This window comes from Canis lupus, chromosome 3, assembly GCF_011100685.1.
Source record: "Canis lupus familiaris isolate Mischka breed German Shepherd chromosome 3, alternate assembly UU_Cfam_GSD_1.0, whole genome shotgun sequence".
NCBI lineage: Eukaryota > Metazoa > Chordata > Mammalia > Carnivora > Canidae > Canis > Canis lupus.
This window is the reverse complement of record NC_049224.1, coordinates 48,035,284-48,040,533: the sequence shown is the minus strand read 5'-3', so window position 1 is coordinate 48,040,533 and position 5,250 is coordinate 48,035,284. Positions and strand designations below refer to the sequence as shown.

At 48.9% G+C, this 5,250-nt stretch overlaps 1 pseudogene; it reads right to left on the bottom strand.

The window, feature by feature from the left end:
• Window positions 1-1,228: 1,228 nt before the first annotated feature.
• LOC100688769 lies at window positions 1,229-4,903 on the bottom strand (annotated as a pseudogene).
• Window positions 4,904-5,250: the final 347 nt, after the last annotated feature.

Below are 5,250 nucleotides of genomic sequence, written 5' to 3'. Positions count from 1 at the left end.
TTCTAGGATTTTTATATCTAGAAAAATGTTGCTAGGCCAATGTCTGAGGGATTACTTACTGCCTGTGATCTCTTCTAGGTCACATTTAGGTTTTTCTTCTCTTTTTAATTTATTTTTACATGTGATGTAAGTGGTATAATTTCATTCTTTCATATGTTGCTGTCCAGTTTTCTCAACACCATTTGTTGAAGAACCTTTTTTCCATTGCATATTATTTCCTGGTTTGTCTAAGATTAATTGACCATATAATTATGGGATTATTTCTGGGCTTTCTATTCTGTTCCATTGATCTGTGTCTATTTTTATGCCAGTACCATACTGTTTTGATCACTACAGCTTTATAATATAACTTGAAGTCAGGAATTGTAATGCCTCCAGTTTTTTCTTTTTCAAGACTGGTTTAGCTATTTGGAGTCTTCTGTGGTTTCATACAAATTTAGGACAATTTGTTCTAATTCTGTGAAAAATGTTGTTGTATTTTGGTAGGGATCATATTAAATCTGTAGACTGCTTTGGGTAGTATAGACATTTTATCAATATTTGCTCTTCTAATCCATAAGCATGGAATGTCTTTCCATTTCTTTGTGTCGTTTTCAATTTCTTTCATCAGTGTTTTATAGTTTTCAGAGTACAGCTCTTTTATCTCTTAAGTTTATTCCTAGGTCTCTTATTATTTTTGGTACAATTCTAAACGGGACTGCTTTAATTTCTTTTTCTGCTGCTTCCTTATTGATGTGTGAAAACACAACAGATTTCTGTACATTGATTTTGTATCCTGTGACTTTACTGAATTCATTTATCAGTTCTAGTAGTTTTTTGGTGAAGCCTACAGTCTTTCTAATCTGGATGACTTTTATTTCTTTTTGTTGTCTGCTTGCTATGGCTAGGACTTCAAGTGCTATGTTGAATAATAAAAGTGGTGAGAATAGACATCCCTGTCTTGTTCCTGACCTTAGGGGAAAAGCTCTGTTTTCCCCCATTGAGTATGATGTTAGCTGTGGGTTTGTAAAAAATGGTCTTTATTATGTTGAAGTATGTTCCCTCTAGCCCTATTTTGTTGAGGGTTTTTATCATGAATGGATGTTGTATTCTGTCAATTGCTTTTTCTGCATCTATTGAAATGATTATATGGATTTTTTCCTTTCTAAGAGAATAATTTTGTGAGCCTTGGAGAACCACCTTGGGGGCCAACAGTGACCTCCAGCTCACCCACCCCCATCAAGAAACATACTTCCAGGGCATTGAAATAGGCCACATTCTTGGAGTTTCTCCCAAGCAGGCTTTTCAAGGAGCTGTTCCCATAAAAATGACTGGAGCTAGAGCCTCAGTTTCCTGGTGAACCGAGGAGCCAATAATTCTCAATGACCAGGACACATAAAACAGGACAGTTTCAAGGAAGGTGCTGGTAAGAACTGGCAGCAATGATACAGGCAATGGAGAGGAAATGGAAATCCACCAGCTGGCTCAGAAATTTATCAATTGTCCTTTTAAGCCTCTACATACACAATGCCTTCATCAAGAAATAACATTTATTGGATGGACAACAGATAATAAAATCCCATTATATCGAAATCAATTAATCATCAATCTACAGTAATTTATTTTGGTATTTTGGGCTAAGGTAAAGCTTGCCCTTAACCTATGGCAACTGGGCTTCCCCGCTATATGGTAATTGGGATAGCAAGAGACATGGAAAACCATCTCACAAAGGTGCGCCCTCCTTGCCATTTATATCATAGGTACCAAACACACATTCTCTCTCTCTCTCTCTCTCTCTTTTTTACCTGATGGAGTAACACCTAAGGCAAAATTAACTTGAAAATAATATGCTTCTTCCACTGCCACCCAATTTATTAGTAAAGTCCTTTTTTTTTCCCTTTTTTTGCAACTGAGATAAACCCTTTTATTTATTTATGCTTCTCCATTTTGTTTAAAACAACAACAACCACCTTAATATAACTGACAGCCCTTCCCCCTCACCCTTCCTCGGGCTAGGGGGTGGTGAGCGGGGGAAATGGCCCCCAGGGGTGGGGCTGACCATAAGAGCCCCTCGGGGAGGTGATGGAGCCCAAATCCCCTGCCCAGGGGATGGGGCACCTGTAGCGTATGAACTGGGGAGTTAACAGGGTTCTTGAACCTCTTCTTGTACCAACCTATATGCCCTTGGCCATCAAGGGTCAGGAAGCACGTGGGGGAGGGGATTCCTACCGCTCCTCTATGTCCCGGCCCAGCCCCAATTTCACGCACTAGGGGCTGGGGAGCAAAAAGAGTGGAGAAAGAGCGGGGTAGGGTGTCTCACACGAAGGAGTACTGACTATTAATGGCTCTGGGACGGCCCCCTTCTTCTCCATCGCCCCCCAGTGTAACTGCCGGAGCTGCACCATCGGGGTGGCTCCGGGCCCCACCGGATCCAGCGCCTCCCTGGGCCTCCGGGCCTGGTGCTACGGCCTCTTGCAGCTCAACCGCGGGGACCAGCTCCTCCTGGACCCCTCCACGGCCCGCTTTCTCTCTCTCTTGCCTCTCTTTGGCTGCTGCGACTGCTGCTGCCGCCACTTCTGGCGCCCCCGACACCTCTTCTGCCCCAAGATGTGGGGGACCTGTCCATGAAGGGGATTCAGGGGGCTGGGGTGGGTCATGGGAGGTGTTCGTTTACACAGTCCCTCGCCCCAAAGGGTGTGGGGGTGGAGGAGGCATCGGGGTAGCATCCATCTCCCTCATACACCCCTGCCTGGCTCCCGGCCTGCTCCCGGCCTCCTCACTTCTGGGGTGCACAGGCACCTCCTCCCCTGCAGACCTGCTCTGCTCACCCTGCTGTCGCTGGGAGGACACGCCATAGCTGACAAGAACAACGTCACTGGAGCCTCCAACTCCAGAGGGATGGGGTGCACCCGGAAATGCTCGAGCACATCGAAAATGGACTGGAGCCACAAGTGCTGGACCCGGCACTGACCCTCCTCGCTCAGCGACAGGCACAGGTGCTTGGCCTTGCCCTGGAAGTTGAAAGTGAGGACGGGCTCGCCCGCGTCTCACTCTGCAGTACCAGGACACAGAGGGAGCCAGTGTCTCCGGCCAGCACCAGCTGCACGGCCTTGAGTCGAAAGAGCATCCAGTGGAACCAAGGGTACCCGGGAGGGGCTGGTCCCCTTCACCTACCTCTGACTCCCCCTGGAAAAGCAATGATCCTCCCGTACCTGTGGCGGTCTCCGGAGTGTCCAGGGGTGGGTAGGGGGCCGAGAGGGGATGAACTATGCCCACTGGGGGACCCTCTTCAATGGGGATGCGGTGAGGGGCAACTCGGGGAGGAGGAGTTCCATTGAGTCAAAGTGGGAGGCAGCGATGGAGGCAGAGCTGGGGGAGATGGATGCTGAAGGGCGGTTGGAAAAACCCCCATAGGTCCCCTGCAACAGGCAGTCATTGCTCTCACTGGGTCCAGCAGCAGATCCTGGCAGACTCTCTGAGTAACTGAGACAGGGCAGCTCCAGGCTGTCTGTGTTCTCCCATGTGAGGAATGAGGGTCACAGGGTGGGGACTGGTGGAAGGGCAGGGTCCTGGGCTCAGGCATTCTTGGATGTCAGACACCCAGGCCTTCACATGTAGAGCATTGGCTGTCTCCAGGGTGTACTCCGAGGGGCCTTCCACCCTAACCACAAACGTGTTCTCCCGGTCAGGCATCTCCAGGGCTGTTGTCTGCATGTCCGTGATGGTAGAGCAGAGAATGCTGAGTCGAGGCCGAGATGCCTTAGGCGGTACAAAGAACTCCAGACGACTTCCTCCTCCTCCTTCTCCTTCACTTCAGAACAGTGACACTTCTGCCACTGAGGCTGCCCTCCTCCCGCTGAGGTAGGCCCGGCTGCCCCTTCTCCCCGGCCCATGCCGGCTGGGTCAGGGGCTGCCTCTTCGGCCCCCATGAAACTCAGCAGCTCTTCCCTCTGCACCATCCCTGCTGCGTCCTTCAAGGTGCCCCCTCCCCGACTGAGTCTCAGCCTCTCAAATCGGTGAGTCCATCTGTCTCCAGGGGATGTTCCATCACTAACCAGTCCCCTGCCAATGGTCCCAGCCCCACCAGAGGAGTTGAAGTTGCTGTTTCCACCCAGGACTGGGGGGGCACCCGATGAGGTCTCGAGGGGCCCAGCAGGGGAGGGGGGGATCAACAGTCCCCCACCACTGTAGGATGCCATGGACTGAACTGTGAACCTCTTTTTTTTTCTTTGTTGTCTTGTTATTCACCATGGCAGAAATGGTAAACACAGCACACATGCTACCTCTTATCCTGCCTAAGCCCCCTACAGACATGACTAGCCAATCAGAGCTGAAGGATCCTCCTCAATTCCGTGCTCCAAAAGAAGCAAGTCATTCTAAATGTTCCTTTTTCCGAAATAACAAATGTGCTGTCCTCCTTCCAATGAGAAAACATCTAATCTGTGCCCAAGGCCCTAGGAGCTGAAGGTATTTATTCAGCAGAAATACACTTTCTGTTCCAGAAAGAACTGGCAAAGCAGGTGGTAGAACCAGGCTTTCTGGAGTGGCTGGTGGAGGAGAGGAAGGATTCCCTGATGCCCATTCAACTGAGAGCCAGCCTAGTATAGGGGTTAAGCACATGGCTTTGAGTTCAAATCCTACCTCTCTTCTACCTACTGTGTGTCCTTAACATCTCTGTGCCTTGGTTTTCTCATCTATAAAATGGTACCAACAACACCTGCCTCACACCATTGTGAGAATTAAATGAGATAACCTATGAAAAGTCCCTCGTGCATAATACTATGTACAACACATATTGCTTTTTTGCTGCTATAATTCCTGTTATCAGACAGTGTGTAAATAACACAAAATTCAGACAAAGGCACCAGTTACCTTGCAGGGAGTCCAGTTGCAGGCACAACTGGTCATACCCCAGCTGCTTTCATCATTTTGAGTTTCTATGAGGTCAACAATTTTTTCCCACTGTTACAAGGCACCCCTGCAGTTCCAGATATCATGTGGCCGCTAGCAAAAAAAAGAGGAGGGGGTGCACTGCCAGCAAAGGAGACCAAAGACAGCTGGTGGGATGCAATCAATAGAGTATGGCTCAGACTGAGGTCAGCGGGGACAGGAAAGATATGCTTGCAGGTGTGCAGGCTCATACATGGACTCCATATGCTTATGTTTGGTTCACCTGCATGCCTTCCAGGCATCATGGGACAAAGCAGAGGGGTTGTGCCATGGTGACCACCCATCTGGCCCTGGGTGCAATTTGTATGATCTTGTCTCCAC